This window comes from Rhyacophila brunnea, unplaced genomic scaffold (genome assembly GCF_057557595.1).
Source record: "Rhyacophila brunnea isolate RB1 unplaced genomic scaffold, BYU_Rbru_1.0 scaffold_19, whole genome shotgun sequence".
Lineage (NCBI taxonomy): Eukaryota > Metazoa > Arthropoda > Insecta > Trichoptera > Rhyacophilidae > Rhyacophila > Rhyacophila brunnea.
Genome location: NW_028232848.1, coordinates 12696504 through 12715925, shown reverse-complemented (window position 1 = coordinate 12715925; position 19422 = coordinate 12696504). Strand labels below are relative to the sequence as shown.

At 28.8% G+C, this 19422-nt stretch overlaps 1 protein-coding gene and 1 long non-coding RNA gene across 2 annotated transcripts in view; one reads left to right on the top strand and one right to left on the bottom strand.

The window, feature by feature from the left end:
- Positions 1 to 19422, top strand: part of SK (small conductance calcium-activated potassium channel) — a 428126-nt gene that overhangs the window by 31805 nt on the left and 376899 nt on the right. The window lies entirely within an intron of this gene.
- LOC147072759 (uncharacterized) lies at positions 9277 to 10658 on the bottom strand. The gene is made up of 3 exons (XR_015070526.1): positions 10505 to 10658; positions 10088 to 10243; positions 9277 to 9964 (listed from the first exon to the last, which is right to left on the bottom strand). It is a non-coding gene; the product is annotated as an uncharacterized LOC147072759 (long non-coding RNA).

Genomic DNA, 19422 nt, shown 5'->3' with positions numbered 1-19422 from the left:
TGATATATTTATTTATTTTTGACATCTGGAAGTATCTAAAAATTGTCATAATATTATGCATTTAAACAACGATAAAATATCCCCAAATTCTCTTAGTGATACCATTTGTTCACTACCATTAAAGTAACAAGGAATATATTTCTTTCTTATTGACACTTGCAAATGAAAGCTCAACAAATATAAACATACTGGTATATGTTGATATAGTTTTTTGCTTCAAACGTGATGAACAATAAATTATTGATAATAATATAATATTATTATCTAAGCATTCTTAAAATAAATTAAATATTGCAATATGTTTTCATATTAGTGAAATGCAGTAATGGGGTAGCACGAATTATTACTAGTTACTTTCTACAAGAGTAGCAATAAAAGTGTACGTGAACTTTGAAATTAATATTTAATCAACACAATATTGTATTTTTCAGGAAAAATTATCAATTTTCAAATTGCGGTAAATAAAATTTATTTTATCAATTTTAGTGTCGGAGTGTCAACATACTTTTATTTCTTTGTAATAATTATAAATATTTCGAATACAAGAAACTCAACGGAACGGCTTAAATGGCTGGCATCTGCACACAATTAAATTTCAAACTAAATAATGATGACTTTATTTGTGTACCTACTTAGCGTAGGTAAAACGACTTAATTATGTTATGTACAGAAAAATACACAAAACAAAAAAATAATGATTGATTTTCGTTTGCTATTTGTTTACTTATCAGTGGAACGTAACTTTTTACGGAATAAGAAGATATTTATTTTAAATGATATTATCGTTCATATAATTTTGTGCTATTTTATTATTACCACGTTTTTATTAGCTTGTATTCGTGTTTGTCCAGTACTATTTTTTTCTTGTGTCCAGTACATATTTTTTCTTGTTTGTCGAAGATTTGTTAATACTTTTAGCCATTTTTAAGCAGAATTGAATTCATTTTGAGTTAATTCTCTTTTGTATGGAAAGTTATTATTGTTGGTTGATAAGGAGGTCCTAGCAACTAAATTATTAATATATACGTGCGTTACTATGGAAATCAATATGAAATGTCAAAATGACATTTCAGTATTTTATATTAAATTTATTCAGTATTTCTATCCAAGTACAATAAAAAAAAATTATTAATACATATAATTGTCAAGTTTATAATATGATGCAACAGAAAATTTAAAAACGTGGTATATAAAAAGTTATTTTTATCTTGTAATTATTAAGTTTAATTACTGATTTATATTCTTCATAAGATATAAATCATACTAAAGTTTTAGACAGATAAATGCTAATTTTTACTTAAGATATAAAAATAATAAATCATCTTGACTCTCGAGACGTTATTGTGTTAGAGATGGTCAATTAAATTGCGCGAAATTTTTGAATTATAATTATATAATAATATGAATTATTTTATAATATGTTAGCGTTTATATTAATATAATATTATTATTAATATTGTCGTATGTAAAAATTGATATAAACATTTTACATATCGGTAAAATTTTACAACGCACTACGTATTCGGTTATTTACCTCACGATCATAACGTAAGTATGAAGAAGGCGTCAAAGAGGTGTTATTTTTCTTTTAGGAGTTCATGTTAGTATTTTTACGTGCTTTTCCAAACAGCTTGTGAACTGAATCTTCGAAGAAACTTCCAACTTCTCGGCGATGGGTGAGTCACTATTTTATTTTCACTACTGCAACTTACTTTTGTGGGGGTTTTAAGTGTGAATAGATTTATTGTCGTCAAAATAAATTATTATATGTTATATAAATCGGCATTAAACATACGCAACAATAAAAAGTAACATATTTCTTCTAACTTTGTGCATTTTATGCATACATGTTATGATGGAATTGTCACATATTTGAACAAATTTTACAGCGCGATGCAAACTCGCGTAACTATTTTTTGCCGAGATGTAATGCGAAAGCTTCCATACAGCTCTAAATTCTATTAAAACAGGATGACGGAAAATTATCGCGCGACATCGCAGGGATACAATTCGTGTGGTAACCTCTACCTAGTGGATATTATAAGGCATTTTCCCATTTCATACGCAGCAAACATTATCACGCTACCATTGTTAGATGATGTGTAAATAGAAATTACTGTATATTATACGATAATATTCGTAACGTGTGAAACTGAGGTGGATAATGTTTAAATAATATAAATTTTTCATGCAACCAATAAATCTATATTAAATCCGTAAAATTCCAATTACAAAATGGTGTTTCTTAACATTTTTTTTATGTACAGTTTTATTTGTTTGTATCATAATATAATTATGGGCAGCGCTCAAATGGAAAATTTTACGAACCGGATTTTACGAAAATATCTACTACATTAATTGTAAATGTGATTTATAAAAAAGAGTGTGTTATTTTTTTATTATATGAAATATCTAGCTCAGACGGTCAAATTAATATTTCCACAAGACGAAGCAATAATTTTATAGATTTTATGAACCGGAACGGCACTCCGGTATGTTCTAATCCATTTTGAGTCCTGCTTATAGATATTTCTGACTATAAACCCGTTTTCTGAACGACACCAAGATAATTTATTTTCCTACATAATAATATAATGTTTATAAAGTTCATAATGTAATATAAAGTATAATGTTTCGGGTCGATAGTATTAATTGAAAGCAAATGCAATTTGAAAATTACGTACCTAGATATTTTTCTCTCAAGGCTCAAGCGGATCTCATGTTTCCTTATGATCTCAATAAAAATTAGAACAACAAGTAGGTCAAACTATCAAAGGAAACAAACTGCTGTTCCGATTCAATATAATTCTGGCCACGATACTAAAATCGAAGAACGTGCACACGGAAAACACATGCCATAATACATATTATTTGTATCAGTTTCCTTCAAATTTATCTAGGTTACCGATAATAATATAAAATATAATTACCACCCCTAAAATCTTAAGTTACATATAAATCTATAACCATAAAATTATATTTACTAATACGATATAATGACATAATAAGAGACGTTACGATTTATTGTGGAACTAATAATATATGGCGATATTTTTGTGGGCTGTAATTCTGTGGTTCGGATGGGTAGGGTGAACTAGGAAACTACGGGAATTAGCCATGAGTTGATGGTGAGCAGGAAGACCCGTATTTTTTTACTGTGAAGTCACTCACGCGTACACTGTCATGGCTGTTGTACAACATAATTTCCATGGCTTTGGAGCGCACGGTCTGTACAGGCGCACGGTCTCATTGCAGATCGGTGTTTATTGGTTAATTAAATTGAAATTCTGGTTTGCGAGCAAATTTGCACTGATAATAGTATACCCAGGATACATAAAGATGTGATTTTTTTTTTGTGAACACAGAAAATTGGCTCAAATATAGACTATTCACCTAAGATATAAGACATTTATAATATAGTAGTAATATTTATTTAAAAGGATTTTAGATTAAAACACTGCTCAAAAAACAAGCCCTGTGCAGCTAAAATTTGAATCAACTGCTTGTATTAGTGGTTAACAAACAGTTTTCTTGACCGCTTTCATCTCCTTCTATTCTTAAACATAAACCAAACTGGCTCTCTTTCGGTCACAATTACAATAATACATTGGTTTATGTATGTATGGATGTATTATTGCAATGGTAGTAATCATTAAATCAAACACTTTAAATTGTAAATGAAAAATTACTTTTTAATTAATTATTTTTTTTGTTCAACGAATAATTCACAAGATTTAAGAATGCAAAATTCTAATTATTGAACATACATAATTTTGAAAATATTTTTGAGTAAATATACTTTAACCAATAGAAAAAATCTTTAGGAAAAAAAGTAAGATCTGCATCTCTCGGGTTTTGCGCCCACGTACCTATAACACTATGCTAAAGGTACCATATTTAATTACGACAAATGATTAGATTCGAGACCCGAGAAATGCAGGTTCGATTTCTGCCGGGTGTCTTACTTTTTTCAAATAGATTTTTTCTATTGGTTCTAGTATATTTTCTCAGAAGTGTTTTCAAAATTATGTATGTTTAATAATTACTCATTTTAAATTACATATTTTGTTTTCGTCGCTAGATATCTCTAGTAATACTATGCTCTCTTTTGAGTAACTGCCCCAGAAGGGAATGAATTTTCTACTATATTATTGTAAACTAAACAAATAAAGGTGATAAATTATATTATTTATTATGTAGAATTATAATATATAAAAAAATGTTCAAATTATTTATAGTTGTACGGCTTTGAGTATTACCAATTATATGACAAAAGGCCGTGTATGATTTATTATGCCACTAGAAAAGATTAATAATATTTATTTATATTTTTTGGGCCATTTATTCAACAGCTATAATAACCTATTATTTCACGGATTATAAAAGCCAATTTATTTCGCCTCACAAAAAATAATAAACAAAACAAAGCGGTGCCTTATCTGATATTCCACCAACGTAGGTGGAATGAGCCAGGTAGCATAAACATCTATGGGAACTGACATTCCAAAAGTCTTTCTACCAACTCGTAGATACGTTAATATCATATAAAAGATAATTGAATAATGGAAATAGAGACTGAATAAGCAAAAGGGTATCCATCAATTTTATTAGATGTCTCGCTGAACACGTGTATCTTCTAATTCGAATTCAAAATAAATGTACTAATGTCCAAGAGTAAATTTATTTTTTTAAATGTTATGATACTCATTAACATTCATATTTACCGTCTTAATATACAATTTTTTGCTAGAAATTTAGTAAAATTTAAGCTGTAAAATATTATTCTTCGATTAAAGTATAATAACATAAATATCAACATAAAATAAAACTAAATATCTCCGACAATAATCAAGTACCCGTTAGTTAGTAGGTTGTTAAACTTTTTGTATTATATATTATAATTATTAGTCGATATCAAACCTTTCAATTAAGCAGTTGACAAATAATCTCTCAATTAAATAGTCGTTGCAAGTATACTGTGTTTTCCCGAGAATGACGTAAAACTATTAAATATTAATTTCCCATAGATAAATATATTAATATTATCCAAATATATCCCATCCTTAAAAAGGTAATACAGTGTACAAGTTTATAAAATAAAATAACCATAAAACAGTTATGTGTTTATTAATCTATTATGTATATATATCAAAAATTAAGCTTTTGGACATCATTACTTTTATTTGGACACCAAATTAAAACACCAAACAACTATAAATGGTGATCCCGACGGAAAGTGATAAAAGTCAACTCAAGAATATAGATTTTCAATTGTATATTTTTCAATTGTATTTATATTTTTTTATCTATTATAATTCGTAAGGTATAGTTATAAAAATAACCTTATCTACAGAGTATAATAGAAATAGCTTGACTGAGAGTGCTATCTAATCTTAGAGTATTGGATTTATAGTCCACAACTTAAACGCAACGCCAGCAATAAGGAAAAATAAAAGAATAATCTTATGCAATTAATAATAAAATTACTTATATAAGTATTAATTTAATAAATCTCTTGTATTCTTAAAATTATATAACAATAATATTTAAATTATTATTTTTTTAATATCACATTGTTGTATGTATATCAATTTATTATCGTTAAGTAAAATACATAAAATACTAAAATATATGCCAGAGTAAGCTTCATAAAATAAAAGTTACATACTGTCAGTTTTGGTACTACAAACCTTGTTTAATATTAGCCTATTTCAGAAACTTTTCCTATCACGGATGATGCAGTACTTCCACCTTCCAATTACTTTTGACGAGTATCCTGAAATTTCTCTCAGTGCAGTCCAAGTCTTCCATTTTTCTCAATAATTGCGTACGCAGTGCAACAATGCAGGTATTCTATGCACGTTCATGCACAATTCAGTGCAGTATCTGCATTTTAATTATATAATGCCAAGTAATTATTTCCCTTAGGTATAAATTAAATTTATAATTTCTTGACATTTTATCTTGACCTATAAATTATATACATATATATCTCTCACTGTTTGCAGAGTGTCAAAGATTTTGACACATTCCTTAATAATAGAAGCAGGAGAGATAATTAATTATTATCACTTAAATAATTAGGATTTTTTCCGATTTTTTCCATCTTCTATTTTTATGTCCTCGCTTTGCGTACCTACAGGAAAAATATTGAAAAATCTCTCAGCGTCGCCTCGGTAATAGACGCCGATGAAACCAGATAAAAACCATTACCAGTAAATACTTAGGTTCATCTCAGGAAAAATATGCGACGTGGAAAATAAGTATGAAGGTAAAACGGAATGATCAAAATTTTTATATTAAACGCTTCGTAATTTATTAATATCAACGGAAAAGTATTTTATCATTTTTAATATTTTTAAAATTACATAATTAGATAATAATTGTTGTTAAGTTCATTATATAGTTATATATACAATAAGCATTGAAGTATTATTAATTCACTTCTATCTATTTTATTTTTTATATTCCTTTTTTTTAATAGAAACGTTATATTATTCCAATACTTCTTAAATCAATGCAATGCTCCTTCTATCATTTTATAAAAACCAATTCCACATTTTCGAGATAATAGAATTTTATCGAATACTATTTATTTTTTTATTTTTAATATTCAGTTATACTGTCAGATTGTATTAAATTGTTTTCATCACTTAAAATATAATAATATAATAACAAAAACCTTCTACTCATAGTTATATTATAAAGCAATAATATTGTGAGTGTATAAACCCATTTATTTTCCGATACAAACAAATAACAAATCGTAACGAAATACGTTTCGAAATCGGTGATATAAACATAAACAATAGTTAGAAAAGATTCAACAAAATGTAATGCGAAGGAAAAATGTACCTAACGAAAAGAAATAATACTATAAAATTGTGTACACTGTACAACATAGTTCAACAAAAATGGGTTCAGCCCACAAATTCCAGTATTGAACTTAAAATCTATGAATCAATGATTCTTACAAAAAAAATATGTTCAATTCAAGGCCGAAACGAAAACGATCCATAAGTGCGAGTGAGAAAATATTTAGCACGTTTATATCTCCACAATATGCGTTAGAGCAATTTAGCATTTTAACGGATGAATTAAATATTTTTGTAAACGTCGCCGATAAAATTATTATTGATTTGAATGACTACATATTTTATTTGCTGTTGTCATATTGTTATGAGGTAATTATTTTTAGTTAATGTAGTAGATCATATTATGGTTAACTATGTTGTATTTAAATTTGGTAGCCATACTGAGAAGCAACATGATGGGATAATAACGTTTGATAGTTAAGTTAATAATGTACTATACGCAAGAGAGACCGCTTCATTTTGCTGTCAGTTTTAATTAAATATTTCACCTCACAAACAATAATAAATAAATCCGTACCTATATGGCAGAAGCATATAAGTCATTTTTTCGCATTTTACAGGAGAAGGTTTTTAAGGTTTAAAGAAGTGTCACAAATCAGGATATGAAGGAAATTGGATTGTTTAATGTTATTATTATAAAATAACTAGTATAGTTTTGAAATATATTTAATAAAATAAGAAAATCAAGTAATTCAATGAGTTATTGAGCATTTAATGACATATGAGGTTTTGGCATAAAAATATTTTCAACATTTTGACATATCATTTACAATAATAGATGTTTTATTATAGAAAACTTATAAAATTAAAACAAGATCTTGGAAATTAAATGAACACACGATAAAATGAAACTAACAGATTAATAATAGTTGGTAAAAACTAATATATTTTAAAAATATATTTATTAAAAAAAGAAAATTAAGTAATTACATGAGTTATTGAGCATTTAATGACATATGGGGTTTTGGCATAAAAATATTTTCAACATTTTGACATATCATTTACAATAATAGATGTTTTTTTTATAGAAAAACTAAAACAAGGGCATGGAAATTAAATGAAAACATGATAAAATTAAACTAACAGTGATAATAATAGATAGTAAACAGTTGTTTATGAGTATTACTTATAGTATTTATATAAAAAATTAACAGGTATTTAAATTTATATAAAATGGATGATAAACCGGATCTATCAATGGCAATAAACTGATGAGATCATCTTTCTTAGATTGATTTATTGGCAGAGGACTGTTATAGCATTGCTTAATGTTAACAATGTTCCTTCTTCCTCTTGTCGTACGGCGTAAATCAAGTTGAAGAAATGGGTCATCTTCATGTAACGAATATTTATATTTTATTAAACCAAACTCCTTCTCATACCTGAACCATCTAATTTTGTTCCAAACGACATTTTCTCCAACTGTATTAATTTTTCGCTTCACCAGTTGATTAGAAAGTAGGCTTGAATAATTGTAAATCGCATCCTGAGACATCTCTTTAACAATAAAAGATTTCTTGCCCCTTACTGTTCTAACAAACTGATACCAATCATGGGGAATATTAATTTCTATGTTGGAAGTTTTCTTGGCTTTTTCAATACGTGAATGGTCAGTGTCACATTCAAGTCGCGTATGGCCTGGGAGCAAATATTTATGATCCATGACCTGAATAGTTGGTGATGTACTTACAAAGTAAGATAGAGCTGCAGTTATTATGTTATTTTTATTTTGTCCTGGACAAGAATCAGAGAATGCAATAACACTTTCAACAGTTGGAGTTAAGGTATTCAGATGACTTATCACACAAGACGCTATTTCGTTAGCTCCCCTTGCAGCGATTCCCTCGTGCCACATATAACATGAGGTTTGGTTCGATGTGCAATTTCTTACGGTCAAATTATATGTGTACAATTGCCTTTTATAGTACACAATATTTGAGTTAAGAGAAGGCGTTGGCAAACACTGCTGCAGGTCGAATGCTAAAAAAGCAATTTTACCTTGAGATTGGAGAGCTTTGGTCTTATCGTTTTTTTTAATTCATAGCCTTCATCTGCCACTTGCTGATGGGCAATCTTGTCAATTTCCAATTTTTGTTTTATTTGTAAATCTGTAGCACATTTTAATTGAATATTATATGTATCACAAGTTTTGCATGTGTCTTTGCTAGTTACTTTAAATTTATATCCGGTGCTTCTAAAAATTGTAGCATACATACAATATGACACAGGAATCATATTTTTTTCCATTTGCATATCACAATACATTTCAAACATTTTTGATATGTTTAGCTGCCCGGACAGGTATTCTTTGGATGTGCGACGACGTGAATAATGACTTTCATGTTTAGGAAAGCTATTTATGTGTGCAGTAACTTCTTCCCTTTCATTTGTTTTTTTGTTTATGGGTTCGTGTTTTCCACGATTATCATTACCAATAAATCCTGTATCGGAAAATCGTTTTTTTGATATGATAATATTTATTTTGTTTGCAGTGATTCCAAAGACATGTTGAAACATTTTTTTGCATACTTTATATTCCAGTCCCTCTGTATTGATAATTTTATAAATTATACTGATTTGGCGGTTTTTAATCTGGCCTGAGGGGTTTCTCCTCTTTCGTTCGTTTTTTTTTCCTACAATGTGAATGCAGTTTGATAGCGATTGATCATCACGATGAGATAATTCATTAAAATCTTTCAATAATTTTATTTGAAGCTCTTCATCCACCTGTTCATGACATTTTAGCCGACAACAGTTTTGCAGGAAAAATATGTCTTTTCTAGGTTTTTTAATTCCTTGCCTTGTGGTATAATCTAGGCCTAAACTCTTACGTTTTTTCATTTCTTTTCTGTTACACGTTTTCTTTTTAGTATTTTTCTCCAGTCTTTCAGTAATATGTGGCTCAACAAAGTTTATAAGCTGGTTATCATCTGGAAGGATATCAGGTCTGCTTAAATGATTTTCAATAACACTATTTTCAACCTCAGTTTGTTCCTCGATAACACAGATCTGATCATGTCCATAAGCTTCTTCTTCCACTACTTGTATTGTAATATTATCGGTATTAATATTTTCCAACAATGCTGCATCTAAAAAATAATATTAATTAGGATACCAACAAATCAACAAATTGAATAGAATTAACTATATTGATACTATAAAGAACTAAAAATACTGATATCGATTGACCAACATTATATTGCATTACTTACCATCTGTAATTTCAGAAAAGTTGTGATAGTCAGTGACAATTATTTCTTCACCTTCAGTATGGAAATTTGGACCTTGTGTATAAGCCCCACCTTCAAATTGTACTGGGCATACTTCAGATTCTGGATTCAAATAACTATTTTCCAATACTGGTGTGCCTGAAAGTAATATCTATTAAGTATACTGAACCAAAAATATGCAGAAATTTTAAGCACATGACCCACAAAATGTATTGTCGGTTACTATTTGCAATCGGAACCATACATATATTGCCATCAACACATAATATTTTGACATAAAAGTGTTAAAATACATCAGAGATTCATTTAAAATCTTCTTAGGAGTATATTGTACACATTTTGAGGTTATAATTTTGTAACAATATGAATTAAACAAAAGATTAGTTTATTATTGCTTACCTTCAACTCCATGGATATTATTGTTTGCATTATTCAATATTCGAGCATTTTGCAAAATTAGTAAAGTTCTAGGGTTTTGATACATTGTAAAAGAGGTTATTAACACAAGCACAAAAAATCACAATTTTAACAGCTGCCAAAAATGCTGAACACCATAGATAAGTCTGCGCATGCGTAATTTTATATTATGCCAAAAGCGTATATGTCAGACATATGCTTTTGCCTTGTTAGATATTGAAATTTTATATTATGCCAAAAGCGCATATGTCAGACATATATGCTTTTGGCTTGTTAGAGCTTGAATTTATATGACATGTATTGTTTTTCCAAGTCGTTTTACGAGAAATCTATAGGTTTTAGAGATATATGCTTTTGCCATAACATAAAGTAGGCATTTTTTGACATATTGGCATTCAAATCTCAAAATCGCCAAAACACGACTTATATGCTTCTGCCATATTGGTACGGTATAATCAAATAATCACATATGCGAATGGCAAAATATAATATTCTAAGATACATTATTATATCTTTCTCGTTCATATTATAATATGGCCATTAATTGTTGAAATAATATAGGTATCGGTGATAGAACATTTCAACTGTATAAATCAGTGGTCCCCAACCCCCGGTTCGTGGATCAAATGGTACCGGGCCGCCCAAGGAACATTTAATTATTTCCATAGTTTTGGATATTAGTGGAAGACGAATATTCATCTTTATGCTGTAAAGCTATAAATGTTTTTATGTAAAGCAACCATACAACAGCAGGTTTCACATTAGTTTGTTGAAAAAAGACATTGTTTTTGTTAAATTTTAATTATATCAGATTATTATATGTATATTTTTTGTTAGTTGTAGTCACGATATAAGACTAAAAACATATTACGTAAAAAACCATTTTTATTTCAGTATTGGTAGTCCGCGAAAAAATTTTCTCTTTTTTACCGGTCCGCAGGTGTAAAAAGGTTGGGAAATACTGGTATAAATGACGCCCAATTTAAACTAAATATTATTAACGAAGATTAATAATTAGATCATACGTTAATAAACTTACACAAATGGCACACTTATGTTTAAAATATAAATTTAGTGACATGTACCAAACTAAAATTTCGCCCAAGTACAATATTAAAATGGTATACTTACGTATTTTTTTCTCCATGTCTGTTTTCAGTCAAAAGCATTTACATCTACGTTATGGCCAGACAGTATTACGTGGATTGGATAATAACCCTTTTAACAGCATTAATCTAATGGGTCGAGATAACATTACTAAAATCCATTTTGTGTATTTAAATACACGAAGATAATGTATTAACTACTAATTGAGTTAGCATTATTGGTCGAATTTCTTAATCTTATTTGAAATGTAAAAAAATGTAATAATTCTAATGTTTTATAAAATTAGTTTAAATCATTTTTTATCTGTTTTAAAGTCATTATAATTCAATTTGAAGCCGGCTTATAGGTCAGTCTATTGTTTGGGCTTCAGTTGAAGTACGACATTACAATAGAGTGAGTTAAAAAAAATGTGGGACACCTTTACTCAAGCCTGCATAGATTCTATCCGTCGCTTTTTTCATTGTCATCACTCAACATCATATTATGCGGCATCTTTCCATATCATGTTGTGCTGTCGCCGATATATTACATAATTATTTTTAAAACATAACTTAATTAATCTCTCATAGATTGAAAAATAATATCGAATTGTATTACCTTAAAAAGTTCATATCCGTTTCATTTTTTTTTTAATTCATCTACTAATTTTAAATTTCTGTAAATGTGTTGGTATCAATTGACTTATATTACTCACAAAGAAGTTTTATTATTTTAGTTGGCATCTACACAACTAATAAAATATTTTATTATGTTTCACGACAAAGATAAACTCTGATAGTACTAAATACTAGTTTAATTTCTTTTATTGTTTATAATAAATTTCACCATAAAAACCATTCATTTTGGCGATATTTGTACGCACCGTAAAACAAAGAGCAAGCAACTTAAAAAAATACGGAAAAACGTTAACGGGGAACCCCAATTTTCTTCACGACGAAAATATTCCTTTTCCGGATAGAATGGGAAAAGGCTATTTGCCTGACCCATTTCCTCAGCGCACGCCCAATAAAACCGAAGGATTTTCCGACACTTAGATCCACGGAGATATTAACTAGGGTGGAACTAGGTAATGTTATTATATCCATGGTTACGGTAATAATATTAACTCATTAGCAAATTGGATGGTATTATGCAGTATTCAGTTATTTAATATACACATATTATTGTCTTCTTTTATAAAAACATTACGTAGAAATTTTAGGTAATTCAATCCGATTAATAAAAAATAAATGTCAATTAGGTAGGAATAATAAATTATATTTTACTTAATGTGCGGTGGATATTTTTTCATTTACTGGTTTTAGTCGAACTACAAAGTTAATGATTTTTAATGAAATAGCATCCACAGGCTAATATGCTAATAAATCTCTAATACAAATATTATTTTAAATTAATTTGCTTTGATTTCAAAATATTGCCTACCTTTATAATATAGGGACTAAGAATTCAAAACGTAAAAATAATTCAGCTTTGGCCTTGTCCAGATGGCGCGATTTGACTCGCGCGCATTCTATATGCATATTGTGACCTCATTGAGCCACCTACATGTAATTGCCGCGTGTCACTTCTGACGCGTGGTCAAGGTACAGGTGACCTCATTGAGTTGTTCATTTTTACGCGCTGGGTATCGCGGCGAGACATTCGTCATTTGGACAAGTATTATAAAATTTGAACATAATAATATGTAAAATGGATGAAAATCCTTTTACAATTACATTTTTAAGTTTAGTCAAAATATGCATTATTGTTATGTAGGTAAACTTACTGATATCACTGACTGGGAAGACTTTAATATGATGGAATTTAAAATTATAATATAAAATTGCTCTTTGGGTGGACAATAATTGAATTTATAGTAGTTATTCCAGAAGAAAATGTTTAGAAAATTTTTTTTACCATAATAAAAAAAAATCTGTACAGCGTCCTTTGAATTGCAAAGAGCTTTAAAATTTTTGATATGGACCCGGTCTACCTTTAGTATGTGAACGGACCTGTAAAGACACATCCATTACATTACTAAAAAAAAAATAATTCATGTGGCAGTTAGTATGCTTATATGAAATCTAGGTCAATATATTTTTTTAAATTCAAAGAATTTTTGTTTAATGGTACTTGGAATTTATTCTGTCATGGATGTACGACTGCAATAGCATTATTCTAACAAATGGATAAATTTGAGCTCCACCCTAAAAAACAGTCACGCGCATTTTTCTTATCATGGCTTTTTTATTCCATCCTAACCATCATTAGTTAGCATCAAGAATGGCAGTGTCATTACGGAGTAAAAAATTTCTAAGGAGTTGAACTTGATTTTTTAAGCCTTCCAATTTGTCATTGGTTTTACTTATAGACAACAAAAAAAACATCAATTTTTAGAATATGTATGTATTTTTTGCGTAATCGGGCTTTTATTAATTATTGTAACTAATGAGAATAAATACTATAGCGGAAAAGAAAAGTGTGAGGTGAGCATTATAATAATATGTAACAGAAGTCAACCTTTTTTTACTCAACACTGAAACATCTGGAACACATAGATTATATAAATTAAGTAGGTACTAGCAATACAAAGTATATTCTATATTTAATTTATAAGTCTCTTTTTATCCTTTAAATTCGTACTGTACCACGTATGTTATGTTTTCGGCAACGGAAATCCTTACCAATGGGCCCCGATCCTTCACGTGGTCCAGTGGAAGGTGTATATCAGTAATAAGATTCGATGGATGATGTTAATCTTCAGAGATGTTTATTCGTCACTTCTCAATTTACAACTACATGGTGTAACAATAAAAGGGAAAGAAGAAGAGTTCGATTCGCAGTGAAACAACTCTGTAAGCAGAGCTGAATTTAGTTAATTGCTATTTATAAGTTAATAATTAAATATGCATTTTACTTTTACCCACTGTTATAATATTGTCAATCTCGTTTGGTAACCCAATTTAACATTACCACAACGGACGGAATTTATTAGTACAGTAAAAGGAATGTTAAGTCAGTTGAAATATTTCAAAACCATTATAATGAAGTTAACGCCAATTCAAATAATAAATAACTGTTTCTATCATTTTTTTCTTGCACAAAGAAGATTTTTATGTATGAAGTTTAAGTGTCATAATTTATTGTGTTTATTTCAATTTGACTTTTCTATAGAAAACAACGTTTCTTGAAGCGTTGGAAACTTCAATAGCAGGAAATAATATAATATTATAAAAAAGGAAAATTGTTTGATTGTATAATATTGTTGGAAATCATTTCTATTACCTTCCACGATTCTGAATTCAATACTATTTATGTGAATTTGATTGAAATGAAAGCAGACAAAACGATGTACGGATAAATAAAATTATAAATCAATTTATTGTAATAAGCGTTTTCTGTTAAACTTAAGTTACGAAAAAAAATCTTTTAAGTATTTATTATATTCAATTAAAATTAATATGTAAATACAAATATAAAGAAATAAAATAATACACAATTATAGTAATAAGGTACAGCTTATAATGTCGTGTGCTCCGGGTTTGAATCTTATATCTGGCAAATCTACACGAAGTCTTTCAATTTTTGAACCCAGAGTATACTGAGTAGATTGATAAAATTGCTAATATACTATTTTTGTAAAAACAATATTCTGTTATTAGAACTTTCGATTTGTGAAAGCCCAAATTATAATCCTCCAAGCATTAATCATAGTAATGTATAATGTAACCTAAGTGCATATTTCTAATGCTGCGATTTTAAAAATAGCTAATAAACCAATCTGTATCATTTAATATACTACTTAGAGTACATACCTATATTATTACGTTTTATAACTTTGCACTTTTTACTACACTGATATGCCCATTTACCTGATTACCTCGCATACAATAATATCAAATGATATTCACTTAAATTAATATAATATGTAGTAATAAATAAAATACATATAAAAATAATATTTTTAGAATAATTACATCATTTCCATCTTAGAGCCAGGGTGCAACGTTACTCTACTATCTACTATCTTTGCCGTACCTTCACTATGCTTAACGTAATTAGTATTAATCATAACATGTTACAAAATCTGGAAAATTGAGCTATTGAATGAAAGATTTGATAACTAAGTTTGTTACAAATTAGATTTTTAAACTAAAAAAATAGTTTATCGGTATAATAGTCTTGATAATACTGTGAAAGTTATAAAAAAATATAGTTTTATTATAGGTATTGTAGGTATAATATTCTTAATGGTTTTGATTTCTTTTTGTAATAAACAACTAGTATACACTGTGCATTTTTTTATATAAAACAAACATTTTTATGCTCCACATTTTTCAATATATACATATACAGTCACATCTTTATTTATCTTTAATATTGAACACTATTTACCAAAATAAAATGACAAATTTAAATCAATTAAGGTTAAAAATATCTAAATCAGTCATGACTTTCTTTTTAACATATTGCGTGTCATTTTGGTGGAAAAAACTAAATAAAAATGGTTACACATAAAATATAACCTTATATTCTTATTGATGTCAAAAATAGATGTTGCATTAAGCACGCTATTTTCTGTTAAACAAACATATTTTTTATGTCATATTATTATTGTTTGTATTTTTATGAAATATATTAATATTTAAACGATATGACATTTTAGTTTAATTACTGCGTTTAATTGGGATATTTAAAATAATATATTATTATATTGGACAGCGCTGTTATAGGGCATGGGTTAAAAAATATACCTATACCATACCATAATAGAACTCCAAACTTTTTTTACCCAAATTTGTATACGCCAAAGAATCCTTATGTTAGCTTTAACAAGCAAAAAATCTGAACTGAACGCACGCTTGAAATGATTATTATTTTGAAATATATGTATGCTAAGTAAAAAAAGTGAGTGATCGCTTAAAATCCAATTATTATAAAAGCACCAAGTCACCAGTATTATTTACGTGTTTGGTGTATACAAACACCCTGTAATATAGCTTTCAAAAGCTTTTGCCTCGTGATAAAGAGCTTTTTGTTGAACAAAAAGCACTTGAGAGTCAATTATTCACTCTCACAATGCAACGTTAGAATCGTTACGTTTCAAAAAGTACGACTTTTATTGAAAGTACGACCGCTGAATACTTCTCTCATAAAAGAATCTTGTGATGCCTGAAAACCAATAAAATGTATTTATTTCATTCTCATTTCCTGAATACGGTACGTAAACGGAAATCAATTGAAAATATTGTACAGTAAAATTAAGTTACGCATAATATGAGCATTTTTAATGCATAACTGAAATGCAATCAATAGTCTATATGGTTTTTATGAAATTAGACTTTCACATTCTCTATTTAAATTCAATGTATTATACAAACAATTACAGTAAATTTATATTTATTACATTCGGAAAACGGCATTACAATAACAGGAATCTAAGAATATGTCGCATTATTGGATTGTTTCAAAAACGACATAATATTGTGCTGGTAACCCCTTCTATGAACATGCACCGACTACACCGTCTCATAAATCGCCTAACATGGCAAAAGTTCATGAATTGGACTTTAAATTAGTCTTTGATCCACCATATTTTCGGGCATAGTCTGAGCTGGTGTGACATTTTTTCTTCGTTATCTTCCTGGCGCTAAAACCCTATGTGAGTATTAGCCTCCTATAACATCTTCTTTCATCTAGGTGTGTCCAAAGTTAAAGATTTTCAGGGTGTTTAAACCAACTCGACACCAACCCTCTATCTTGTACGAGATTAACCGAGTCAGCCCAATTTGATGGACTATACAATTTGCGTACAGCTCGTAATTGTATCTTTATCTTTACCCTAGTTGTGTATCATTGATGATTCCAAAGATACCATGCACCACGCTCAAACCAATAAACCTGTAGCGTTAAATGACTTCGAGCCTTTTCAGCATTATTTCGACAATATACCTAAGAAGCATGTCATTTAAAACTATTGCACAATCGTCCCAAATAGTCAGCATATTCTGCGCACGTGACATTCTTCGGTGAGATCGAAACGTTTGAACTTCAATAATGCAGAGGCCAGCAGATTTTTCAGTTGCAAACTTCATCATCAATGACTTACAATTTACCGAATATTCATGCATATAACCAGCGGGTCATCGTTGATGAGTTAGTCAGTCTAAATACTTATTAGTATCAATCTTAATCTCAGTCCAATCAGTAAGCTTCATGTCAGTTGCTCCGCATCGCATTCTATTCCACCGAGACTGAGACTCCTCCATCCATCGGAGCAACCACCAAATCTCGATTCCTCATTTCTCCTCCTGTTGACTCTCCATCTATACCTCCTGATCATCCCCAATCACAGCGCTCTTTTCCCTCAACAACAAGACCCGCCAAAAACCCAACACTCATTCCATTCTTTTAGTCATATGGTAACTAGGCTTATAAATGCTTCTTAAAAAATGTATTTTAACTGTTGGTTCAAATCGCTAAAATGTGGCACTTTCATTAGACCGAAGCGATATCTTACTGTTTAAAATTTTTAAAATAATACTTAATGGGGTATAATTTTTGTAAAATTATGATACCATCACATAACTATGTGATAGAGTTCGACAAAAATATTTTCCAGGCTTTTTTTAAGAAAAGCGGGGAAAACCACGTGAATAACCCTAAAGTATATACTTTCCAAACACTGATTTAGCATATTATGTGATATTGTATGTATATTATAAATAATCACTGTTTACATTGTAAATCATAAATATTATCAAATAACAAGTCAATAAAATGTAATAAACGTAGAGAATGATATTATGCTAATCATTCTGACATCGCTGTTAAGTATAGTTCTAACTTTTTCCGCAGTTTCTGTATAGTAGGTATAACAAATAAATTTCTATTTTATGTTTATTCTAACATAGTAATATTATAAATTCATCTGATTAATCATTGTATCTACTAACTTTTGAGTTGTTTGGTTTATTCTTTCTAAATTATTATTGTTGTTGAAGTACTTATAATACATTTCCTCTACAAATTTGTCTCGTTACTTACGTTTTAGTTGGGAACTGAGCCAAAAAATATTTCTCGTCATACAAAATAGGTCATTTATGAAGCTATTGGCATTTTCAATATTGTGGTATTAATTTTCAAAAAGCAAAATAACCTGTTTTATTTAGTAGAGTAAAATATTACTTAAGTAGATTAAAATAATTATGTCCTCTGCCTTAATCATACTATATTTTTTATTCATGTGTCATTTCTTTGTAAATTTGAGATCATCGTCTAATTATAACCTAAAAATCCATGAAGTTTTCTAAAACTATACAATATACATCACTTTTAATTCACACAAGATATACGACAGAACATCTAATTATCTGATTTCTTACGCCATATATATTTTAATATTAAATATTTAAAGTGAACAAATCTTAGACGTGAATATGAACAATTAATATTACATTTAACTGAGTTTTTGTCGGTATTTTTCTTTGTATGGGATTTGTGATAAGGCATCATGAGAACCAGTATTACAGTTTTTTTCTTTCCATTCTCATCCATTCTCAAATTTCGCTAAACATTTCTGTAAATTTATAATACTTTTCCTAATTTATAAAAATATCTAATGACATAACACAAACTATTATTAGAAACAAATAACAACTTTTATTAGACTGAGTAGGTCAAAAACAAAAGGGTTTCTCTCCATCACTTACACATATTGATATTATTCACACTAAAACAATTACACAGGTTTGAAAGGTTTTAAGTTTTATCGGTTTAGAATGTTTTATTACGTATTATTTCTCTTGAAGTAT